Below are 12,364 nucleotides of genomic sequence, written 5' to 3' on the forward strand. Positions count from 1 at the left end.
TTTTAATAGAAAGCGTCCGTCCGCGGTTTTTTGCGAACTAACTGCAATTCCTCTGAAAGCACTTCAAATTGGATTACGATAAAATCTGTAAGAACTTTGATCTCGGTAGAAAAAAATCTATTTTCGTTTAGTAGTCTGCAAGTATCTGGAAAGTTTTAGGGATCAAATACTCTCAGGGAAAGTTTTGATTGGGTACTTACAGGTTTTTGTAGCCATGGTAGCCGAATAAAAAAACGCTTGATTCTCATTGTGAGATCGCAGGTTGGAATCTCAATGGTTTAGGCGCAAACCTATGATTTTCTAATTTATTTTCGAATTCATTTTTCGATCTGAAATGTTTATCACGTGCTCAGAGTGAAGGAAAACACCGCGAGGAAACCCACGTTTTCGAGAAATGCGTTTCCCTTCAAGTTGGAAGGTCAGACAGGCAGTCGTTTCTGTAAAAAACCAGACCTGTCAAATCTTCGATTTAGGTAATCGGACCCTGTGACATTGTATACATTGAGCATACAAAAGTAATCTGTTCTTGGAAACTACCCTTATTTGTTGTCCTTGAACTTCGATCTAAGTAATTACTTGCTTTCGTATTTGACTGTTTTTCCACAATTCCGTAAATTTTGTATTTATGGACTTCATAACCACAGAAATGACTGATATGGTTATGAAACCGCAGCTTATGTGGGCGGGGCTAAATCATCATTTAAACTTTATAAAACAAAAAAAATACTTACGTCTTTTTTATTAGACCTTTCTTACTACATATACATAGAAAAATAACGAGTTGATTTGAATTCATATTATAATGGCCAAAGGCTTGGAGCGGGCTTTTCATAGAATGGGCTAGTTTCCAACCAGTCAAATCAGTTACTTTTTACTAAACGTCTTTTTTTTTTGACTTGACTTGTTGTAGATTTGCCGCAGATGGCATTAACTACTTGGCCGGACAAATGGGGAGCGCTGAAGGCTCTCACCCGGTACAACGTTTAAGACAACAGGCCTGAGGGTACCCAGTTGGGCGCGAACCTCGGCTCAGGGCGTCGTCTGAGAGGAAGAATATTTGAAAGAATTAATCGACCCTAGTGGGTCGATAGCGATAAGCGCTGAATGAGGGATTACTAAACGTCAAAATACGAAATTACTATGGAATTTGTATGAAAAAGCAACCTGGGACGTCATAGGAAACCGTGACACAATTTGGCACTTATTATTACTTTCTTCTTTATTGAAATTCATAAATAAGTTAAATAGAAAAAATAAAACGTTTTTTGTCACCTTTAGATCTCTTTTTATTTAGTAATCAGAATGTTATAATTTATCTTTGACATACGAAACTACCTAATTAAAGGACTTGATGTCATGGTTATTTATTTTATCATCCACGTGCCGATTTGCGTGGAATCACTAGTAATCACTGAGACACAATGTATGGCACATCAATTTATTCGCAGAATTCGGTTTCTAAGACATATTTGCAGAGACAAGGGTCCCTATTGATTGTGGCGTACGCGTTCTTGGGTCAGTGGTTTCCTTATCAAACTTTGTAAGCGAATGTTCATGTTAAAGTTAGATTTTATAACTAATAGATTGGATCAACATCGAATAACGGAATAAACAGGCGAATGGGGTACCCTCGTATGTGTAGGCATAATATTTTAAATATTTTTTTTTATAAATCAAGACCCTTACATCACTTAAGTAAAAAAAAAATTGTGATATACGTCATACTTTCAAAATCTTGGGTTCTTTACGCCGTTTTATTCAAAAATATCAGAAAATTCAATCGTTAAAAAAAATATGAGGGCTATTGGTATTTCAAATGTATCAATGGAGAAAAAACAAGCTCTATCGAATAATGCAATAAAAAAAATGTCCAAATGTCGCTTACAGTAATTGAGATTTCCAGCGACGATATGCTTTAGCATATACACCCACTCCTTGGTATTTCAAATGTATCAATCGATGGAGAAAAACAAGCCCTATCGAAAAAATGCAATAAAAAGAAATGCCCAAATGTCCCTTGCAGTAATTGAGATTTCCAGCGACGATATGCTTTTGCATAAATATACACCCACTCCTCGCCAGTTTTAAGAGCCATGTAATAGCTGGGCGAGCTTCCTAAAAATCACATTATATTATCCAAATACCAATTCAAATTCAATACGCAAAGCAAATAGGTGGTATTGAGCAAATTTCCATATAACACGAATGCGGTAGCGCTGATGTTATCGTTTCGCATCAACTTGATTCATGGGGCGACCTTTGCCTTGACCGTAGACAGTTCACTATTAATCGCTGCATGGTGTAAAAGCTACGTTCATAATATTGAAACAGTTACTTATTTGACCAATAAGGTAGACTGTTTTGGATTTTTAATGTGGTTGTGTTTATGAACGTTTCTATTTATCAGTTTTTTGGGTTTGTTAATAACATAAAGAAATAAAGCCATCTCCCATGTTATCCCATTTCTTACGGCTCCGCGAACCTAACCTGAAGATTTGACAGGTCCGGTTTTTTACAAAAGCGACTGCCTGTCTGACCTTCCAAGCCGCGAAGGGAAAACCAGCCCAATACAGGTTAGGTCATATATCTCCGAAAGGCATGTTTCGTGGGTTTCCTTACGATGTTCGCCTTCACAGCTGAGCACCATGATAATCATTCGTGGCCCATACGAAAACAACAAAAATCAATGTATAAACACTAACTTACCTGGTGTCTTCTCGTTGCGTAACATTATATCTTAGTGAGATACAAGTCTGCAAAAGATTGTAAAACAAAGGACACACATAATGGAAATAAAAAGACACCAAAAAGCCACAAAAGACGGAAAATCTTTCTGGGATCATTATGTCAGATAAGGCAGTGGGCTCAATCCCTTATTTTTATAATACTGGTGACCCTTATAAGGCTCATTTATCTTTAAAAGATAATTTATATATCGCTTACTTATAGTGAATATCACGTTCTTTGTTTGGCTAGGACAAGGCGGGCTGAGTCACCATGATTGTCCAAAAAAGTAAGTAAATTGTTCAACAGCAATCTAAAAACATTACGTAGAGCACATAATATATTTGGTTTATTAAACAAAGTACTTTATGATGAGAAATATAATTTGAACCCTATTTTTGAATTAATAAATGAACGATTTAATTTAATTTCTACACAAATAATGACAAAATATTGTATAATCAAAAAAAATTGATTGATTGAAATTGGAATGTACTTATTGTTTTTCTAAATTATGATTCTTATTGTTTTATTATGATATTTATTTGAGAAACCTTAACAAAAAATAATGTTTATTGCGTCTAATATCTTCACAGCCTGCTCACGATACAATTAATTATGAAATGAAAGACGGTCTTATGATTGTGTGACACGAGTCCATAGATTAAGCATTAATAAGTAGGTATGTACTATATTATGCAGTGATATAAACGTAATATATATGTAAAATGTGGGTATTATTTTATATATTCTTTAATTTTACTTTTTTTACGCGCTACTCTGCAGCTGTATAAGTGCACTATATCCTCTGCCGAAGGTTGCCTGGGACAGATCGTTCTTAGCGATAACGCCGCCTTGGCCAACTTAGAATAAGTTTATCCTGTATATGTCTCGTAAATTTGTGTGCAATAAAGGGCTTTATTATTATTACTACGTAGTATAGAAGAGACTCTCTTCGCCCCGCACCAATACGAGAATGGAGCGAGCTTGATTTACCTTTTTTTTATTAAAATATTTGAGTGCGTTTGACCACGATTCAGCCTGGTCTAAAGCGGCGATGTGGTCTAAAGTGGAGCACGCATACTTAAATAGTGCCTATTCACTCTTACCTCGAAAATCCCCCAATTATATGTATCGGGGAACAATGACGCAGGATGAGAATTCCATTCTTTATAGCAGTTCGCATAATGAACGAGGAAGCGATACTAGCGGTTCGAAGACGAATAATGTCGACCACATATGCCCCAAATGGGGGTCATTTTAGTCTACATTTCCCGTAATCTATCTCGCTCACACACACGGGCTAAGGCATTGGTGTGGATTAAAGCAGCACACGGTAAGAGCGAGATTTTTTTTTCTATGCAGTGTCTGGGCAATGAGGAATCATAGGATCCTTGAAAGTTGGGACTTAATATGGCCGTGAGCTATACAGGGTGTTAGTGACACCGTAACAAATACTGAGGGGGATGATTCAGACCATGATTCTGAGTTAATATCAAGTGGAACTTTACGTTGCAAAATTCATGTACTTTTTTATCAATTCTATACTTTTGCGATAGAAAATTCCACTTGATATTAACTCAGAACAATTAGCTGAATCATCCCTCTCAGTATTTGTTACGAGGACACTTACACCCTGTTCAAGTACATACAAGTAGTCGTACAAGTAGATAGGGTGTTAGCGAAATACTGAGGGGGATGATTCAAACCATGATTCTGAGTTGACAACAAGTGGATTTTCCATTTTTAAAAAATCTCATAGTAAAGCATGTCTACTTCACTTAGTAAACGTAATCTTAGTTGGAAAGCTACCTAATTGATTTAGTGCAAAGACCAGGGTTGGCGTGAGTACTCACGGACGTCGCTTATCGCTTGGCAGGGCTATTTAGATAAAGCCTAGGCTACATTCAGGGTAAGTCCTAGGTCTTCAAAGATAACACAATGTCTAAGTTAGTGGCCAAGGTTTCTACCGTTGTCGTTTAGCGAAATTTGAATACATACATACATAAGGTCACAACTATACTCCCAATTGGGGTAGACAGAGGAGGAGTATAGTAGCTTACGACACTTCTCTGTACATCCATTGCAAGATGAACAAAAGTATCTCTTTGAATTTTCTCTTAGACCATCATGAGAGGAACATATTTACTAAAAGTATAGGTAAATATTGCATATCCTCTACTGTGTCTGTGGTTCGCTCTGATAGTTAAGGTTGGACATGCAATAATAATGATGGTTTTAACACAAATAATAAATAAAAAATAAGGAAGTGCCTTGTACACGCTATCTGCCCTCTCCTCGATAATTTATCTCTCTCACAGGCCTACTGATATATTCTGTTAGAAATAAGTTGTGCCTTTTGTATCCCTTCTTTTTATTGTCATAATATTGTTTGTGTGATGTCCTAAGGAACCTATATAAATTATTAAATAGATGCATACAGAAAGGCCGGTGAGGTGTTGGTGGGGGCTCCATTCTACTCTCATATTCTATTTTCGATCTGTATAAAAACAGGTTTATACGTAGACTAAATACATTAAAAAGACAGAAATACCTTTAAAAACGGTTATTTTTTAGAATATCAATTTTATTGCTTTTTATTTTACTTTTGAGGGCGGAAAATACTGCCTTATTTTTCCTTAAATAAGTAGCATGGAAAATGCTTTACCGACAAAAGCGTCGCTATTAAATCTATTTTCCTTTCACATTATTACATTTTTTGAATAAAGAAACGAGATCTTTCATAAATATTATAAAGTACAAATAAAGTAAGTAAATTATAAAATACAATATTATGAAGTTTTAATTTTTACCCGAATGCAGCGAAGCAAAAAGGAGGGTTATGTGTTTGACCGCTATATATGTATATATGTGTGTAGCCGTGGTCGTATGCCAAATTGCCCTAAGATTTTGCCTACTACACCATACGACCACGACTATCCCTTAAATATCACTATGTGGAAGAATTTCAGACAAATATACCTATTTTGTCGTTTCATACTTTTTAGAGGGTGATTTTTTGACGGGATACGTCAGGTTAAATGTTGGCAAATAATCTATCCCCTCCGGTTGATTGAGGGGAGGCCTGTGCCCAGCAGTGGGACGTATATAGGCTGTTTATGATAATCTCAACCAACAGGAGAGAATTGTTCATTTTTTTTAAAAACTATTTCTTCTTCTTATCGTGTGGGTTGTGAGGTGGAATACCAGCTTCATCAACCCTGGTGTCAGGATTATGATTAAGGCGCCAAAGGCAAACAGAGTAACAAACAATTAACACAAAAAAAGTAACAGATGAACAGACTGCGGAAAAATTAGAGGGGGCCTTTGCCCAGCAGTGGGATAGATGATATAAGATGACGAATACACACAAATCACGTCCGTTATCTGGTTGGTTAGAATCATAAGCATCTATATATCCATTGTACCCAAAGGTGCCCTGGAAGAGATTGCTACTTATCAATAAGACCGCTTCTTGTACTCTTTGATTTGATTTTCCAGTTCGGTATGTTCGTATTGGAAGTAACCACGCAGCTCAGTTAATACTCCCAAACCTCTGGAACAAATGGTCCCGTATCCAAACTCAACGGGGATCGCAAATACTTGAAATATATTACGGTATATTACGGCTAAAATATACCCTTGGATATCAGACATTAGCATAATCTTCAGAACATTAGAAAATGAGTCTACGCCTTAACACTATATGAACAAATTTCAAGGTCAGAGGTCGGAAGTAATGCGATAGTTTATCGCCCATATCAATCTCATTCAAGACATTAAAAAGGTGTAAAAATAACGCAAAAGTGTTAGTGTATAGTTTGCACGCAGGTAAACAATGATTTGCATAGAATAAATTAAAGAGGGCAAAGGTTAAAGTGGGGTTGTCTAATAGACATTAAAAAGGCAATTTGGTTACATCACATCAGTCTTATTGGTAGTTTAAATTGCACATTCTATATCCAGGAATCACATAACACACATAAACATAAGCAACCTATTTTTTTTCATGTTGATCAGTCATAAAAGCTAGAATTGAGATTATTATACAGATACAGCCACACCCCGGACACTTCATACAAAGAGCCTGGTTTTACACAGACACTACACATTGACATTATCGTACACGCGCGTGTGACGTCTGACACCATACGATTCAAGTCTAAACTATGTTCGAGGGGGTGAGGTAAACCTAGCTCAGACGCTGGTGGGGAGCGGGGAGTAGCCGGTCTATTTTTCCTTATTCTATGATACCGCACTAAATGCATACTATTCCAATACAATGACGCACATATAATATTAAAACTATCTTAGAGCAGTTATGTTTGTTATGTGACAATATCATTCTCTTGGAAGTTCGCGTCTGTTGGTTCTTAAAGACAAGCAATGGTAGTATAATCTTCTGCGTCTCATTTAAGCATATAGGCTACATCAACTATAGGCGACAAAGAGTGCCCTACTGCGACGGGCCACTCACTAGAAATGGTTAGAAACTCGGTAAATGAAAAATTGGGAACTTAATTTTCTACACACGACAATATTTGCCAGCTACCAGTATACCCAATATCGCCAATTAGATCTTTACCCGTTGGCTGAACACGCTGGCCCAGCATCGTATCCTAATGTATGCAGCGGATGTAAACTGAGTTCCCCACTATAAGTGTAGCCCAGGGGCATAGAATAAGGAATAATACTACGTATAGAACGGCAACTCTTCGATCCCTACCAGCGGCTGAGCTAGATTTACCTCACCCCCCTTGGTCTTACTTTAGTCTTCGTATATTCGTCAGACGTCACACACACAGATGCACGTTTACAATAACGTCATTGTGTAGAGTCTGTATAAACCAAGGATTTTTGTATGAAGTGTCCGCAGAGCCTAAATACGATGCTGATGATTCTAGGTTTTAGTTTTGAACAAGGTATGCATCGGAGGTATTTTCATCAGGTCTCGGGAGCACGATTCTACTATCGAAAAATGCGTGGATCCGGGAACCGAAAGAAAAACCCTGACGTGCGTTGGCCGATATGAGTTTCCCATTTGAGAGTAGCCGAGTGCAAAAAAACTGGTTTTTGGGATAGAATGGATAGTTTCAATAAGTTTTAATTAGTATGTCTCTTGCCCAGTTATATAATAAGTATCGCGATCAGGTTTATTATTGTGCAGCCAAAGGCCCCTGACATGGCTCAGGTATTGGTATTGATATTCGCGGGCTATTTAATAAAACGCGTAACGGTTGTTGCGAAACTGACGTTTATTTTTTGACACATTGAACATAATGTACAATCCAACTCTAGATGGCGTTAGTAGTAAATATATGTATAGATTAATTAGATAATAATTTTAACCCCTCCACTTATCTAAATAATCTTAATACCATATGAAAACAATAGTTTAAATTATACAAACGAAAACAGTATTAAGTTATATTTTTAAGACCCAACTTCTTAACGAAATAATCATGATTTACATGTGACAGACCTTTTGTCAATATATCTGCAGGCATCTCAGATGTTGGCAAATAAACTACTTTGACATGTTTATTAGTGACAGCCTCTCTGACAAAATGATGTCGCACATCAATGTGCTTCGTCCTTTTGTGAAACAAGGGATTTTCTGTCAACTTCTGAGCTCCCTGGTTGTCATTGTATAGAATAATAGTATAAGTACAATCTATAATTTCTGACAATAAACTTTTTAAATATATAGCCTCTTTACATGCTTCAGTTATGGCCATATACTCTGCCTCCGTACTGGACAAAGCTACAGTTTGTTGTTTTTTACATTCATAAGATATAACACTTGCAGAATATTTAAAACAAAATCCAGTATAAGACTTTCTGTCAACAGTATTTGAAGCCCAATCAGCATCTACAAAACCTTCTAAGTTACAATTATCATTAGTGAACATTAATCCATAAGATTTAGTTTTTTGTAAATATTTCAATATTCGCTTTGCATGTTTCCAATGAACAGATGTAAAACAATTGTTAAACTGGCTCAAATAACTAACACTATAGGAAATATCTGGACGAGTTAAAACAGATAAGTACATTAAGCTTCCTATAAGCTGTTGATAAGGATATTTTTCACAAACATTTTGACTTTTCTCTAACTTTAAGTTATTTTCAATAGGTGTATCAGCCACTTTAAATTTATTTAAAATAGACTCTACAAATTTCTCTTGATCCAAGGAAATACTGCCATTTTCTTACATTTTTACTCGAATACCCAAACATTGTTTCAACTGGCCTAGATCCTTCATTTTGAAATTTTCTATCAAATTTTTCTTTAACATTTCAGTCATAGTATCACTATTGGAAAAAATTAAAAAATGATCTACAAAGACAGCTATTATTATCTGCTCCTTTTTACATTTTTTACTATATAAACATGGCTCTAATTTTGACTTTACATAGCCCAACTCTATCAAACAATCATTCACTCTTTTATTCCATGCTCTGGCAGATTGTTTCAAACCATAGATTGCACGTTTTAGTTTAAGTACATAATTACTTTTACATTCTAAATTCGGTGGAATTTGCATGTATACATTTTCATCGAGATAGCCATTCAAGAAAGCTGTGGTCACGTCTAGGTGAGTAATTCTAAAATTTAACTTTACACTTAATGCAAATAAAAGTCTTAAAGTCGAATATCTTAGAACTGGTGAGTAGGTCTCTTTATAGTCCACCCCTTCTTTTTGGGTAAATCCTTTGGCTACTAGTCTTGCCCTAAATCTGACTTTGTCATCACTTTCAAACTTTTTTTTAAAAACCCACTTACACTGTACCACTCTGTCAGCTTCCTTTGCATCTACAAATTCCCATGCTTGGTTTTCTTCAAAGGCTTTCAACTCTTCTGTCATTGCCTGTTTCCACATCTCTTTTTCTGATCCATTCATTGCCTCTTCATAAGTTATTTCTTCACCACTGGAATCTAGCTCATCCAACACACACAAGTTTGTCATACCGTATCTGTTAACTGGTCTTCTTTCACGCTTGCTGGGTAGTACAGGAACCTCAGCCTGCAGTATTTCCTCTTCTTCTTCTTCAGATAGTGTGTGGGATGAATCATATTTTGATGAACACGAAGTAGATGTGTCACAGACATACGTAGGATCCTTCAGGTCCATGACTGAGCTGTCTTTTTCTTCCTCTGACGAGCTTTCTTCCTCCACTGATTCTGCTTCTTTTACTAATATCTGAGCTGTGTCAGCATTCTCGTCATTATTTTCCATGATTATGACATCTCTGCTCGTAGTAACTTGTTTTGTCTCTGGATGGTATAATCTGTATCCTTTTATATTGTCTGGATACCCAACTAAAATGTATTTAGTGGCTTTCCTATCCCACTTCAGTCTTCTATTCTTAGGAACATGTACCATCACAGAGCTGCCAAATACTCTGACATGACTGAGATCAGGTTTCCTACCTGTCCATCTCTCAAACGGTGTCTGCTGTCCTAGACCTGAGGCCGGCGACCTATTCTTTAGGTATACTGCCGTATTAACAGCCTCAGCCCATAGGTTTTTATCCAGTTTTCCATCGAAGAGTAAACATCTTGCACGTTCAACCACAGTCCTGTTGAAGCGCTCTGAGAGACCATTCTGCTCCGGAGTATATGGATTGGTTTTCTGATGAACAATACCTGCCATCTTTAAATAGCACTCCATCTGGTTCGAACAAAACTCTCCTCCGTTATCGGTTCTTAATGTCTTAATTTTCAATCCAGTTTGGTTCTCCACCATAACTTGAAACTCTTTGAAACGTTGGAATACTTGGTTTTTCTCCTTCAAGAAATACACAAATGTCATTCTACTGAAATCGTCTACAAACAACAGAAAGTACTTTGCTTGACCAACAGACTTGGTCTCCATCGGCCCACATAAATCTGAGTGCACCAATTCTAACAATTTTTCACTTCTATGACTTGCCAATGGGAATGGTAAACGAGACTGTTTTCCCTCACAGCATACTTCACAATTCGATTTCTGAATGTCCGCTTTCTCAACATACGATACTCCCTCCACAGCACCGTTCTTCATTTTTTCTAGGTCATTACTGTTAATTTGACCTAGCCGTCTATGCCACTGTCTAGCATTTGTAGTCTGAACTGCCGTCGCTACCAACACCTTCTCTGACTTCACTGTGTTCAATTTATACACACCATTTTCTAAATCTGCCACTCCTATTAGCTCATTCTGTTGATTGTAGATATGACAGACATTCTTCTTGAATGATACACTGTTTCCACTTGCTATCAACTGGCTGACCGATAACAGATTCGTTGTTAGGTTAGGAATGCACAAAATGTTTCTCACTCTGATGTCAAACTGAGAATTATTCACTTTTGTAGTGATCTGTGTATCTCCGGTACATAAAACAGGCACTGACATTTGGTTTGCAACAACTATTTCTTTCTTTTCGTGCACTTGTCGAACTTGCAGTAAACTATCTCGATTTGCCGTCATATGAGCACTAGCCCCTGAATCCACATACCAGTCTTCTGTACTGAATTTGCCGTTTACAAATGCAGCACTAAACGCATTCATCTGTTTTGGTTTCAATTCAGGACATCGGTTTTCAAAGTGACCAATTTTCTTGCAATTATAACATTTTATTTGTTTACTTGACGTTGACGTTTTGGCTGACATATTTTGTTTCGTTTTTATGTCTTGCTTAGTGTTGCCATTTTTCGATTGATGTTTTCCCCAAAACGCCGATTCAGAGTCACTGTTACCAACCTCAGAACTCATATCAAGCAATTTTGTTTTTATGACGTCAGCACTGATAACTATGCCGGAATGTTCGATGGCCATTATCATCGGTGCAAATTTTTCTGGAAGGCCAGCTAATAACAATGATCCGATCCACTCGTCATTAATCTCAAAACCTGTTCCTTTTAATCTTTGTGCTGTTTCCACCACTTGAGATACGTAACTTGTCATTGATTCACAGTTTTCTAGACGAATAGATATCAGTGTTCGAAGTAAACTAATTTTTCTTGTGTATCCCGAGTCGTCAAATAACTGTTTCAACTTTTTCCACAATGCACTCACTGTATTCTCATTTTTGATATGCACATATAGAGAAGGATCTATTGTCATCACTAGCTTAGCTTTTGCTTTCTTTTGCTCAGCGTCACTAAAATCAGCCGGTAACTCGTCGATATCTATTCCTTCCAACACCAGAAAATTTCTCGCTGCGAAAGCCCAATCATCATAATTTTCTCGCCCTTTAAGCTTCGGGATGTTAACTAGATAGCTTGACGTCGACATTATTGATTTCACACGAAAGAATACTAGAAATATACGCGAAAAAACTTAGAAATCTTTAAGAAATATGGGACTGGGCCCATAACCTAATAAAACGCGTAACGGTTGTTGCGAAACTGACGTTTATTTTTTGACACATTGAACATATGTACAATCCAACTCTAGATGGCGTTAGTAGTAAATATATGTATAGATTAATTAGATAATAATTTTAACACTATTTTCCGCAACTCGACGTCTAAGCGTCTATTGTGCGTGATACCTGAAACGGCTGGCTTCCTCCAGGCAGTCTAATTTTGAAAGCAAGTTTAACAAGTCTGATGTGTACTGCATATTAACGGATTTAATATTAAATTTCAGAA

The 12,364-nt window shown here is 36.8% G+C and overlaps 2 protein-coding genes across 5 annotated transcripts in view; one reads left to right on the forward strand and one right to left on the reverse strand.

Moving 5' to 3' along the window:
- Window positions 1-12,364, reverse strand: part of LOC126366279 (glycine receptor subunit alpha-1) — a 62,159-nt gene that overhangs the window by 38,145 nt on the left and 11,650 nt on the right. The window lies entirely within an intron of this gene.
- The window catches only part of LOC126366260 (proton-coupled amino acid transporter-like protein pathetic), a 231,414-nt gene that overhangs the window by 18,510 nt on the left and 200,540 nt on the right, over window positions 1-12,364 (forward strand). The window contains exon 1 of one of the 2 annotated variants that reach the window (XM_050009330.1): window positions 2,560-2,573. The exons of the other annotated variant lie outside the window; for it this stretch is intronic. The gene's annotated coding sequence lies outside the window, so the exon portion shown is untranslated. Of the gene's footprint in view, window positions 1-2,559; window positions 2,574-12,364 lie in introns of those variants that run through there. 2 annotated transcript variants of the gene reach the window in all.

This window comes from Pectinophora gossypiella, chromosome 4 (assembly GCF_024362695.1).
Source record: "Pectinophora gossypiella chromosome 4, ilPecGoss1.1, whole genome shotgun sequence".
Taxonomy (NCBI): Eukaryota; Metazoa; Arthropoda; class Insecta; order Lepidoptera; family Gelechiidae; genus Pectinophora; species Pectinophora gossypiella.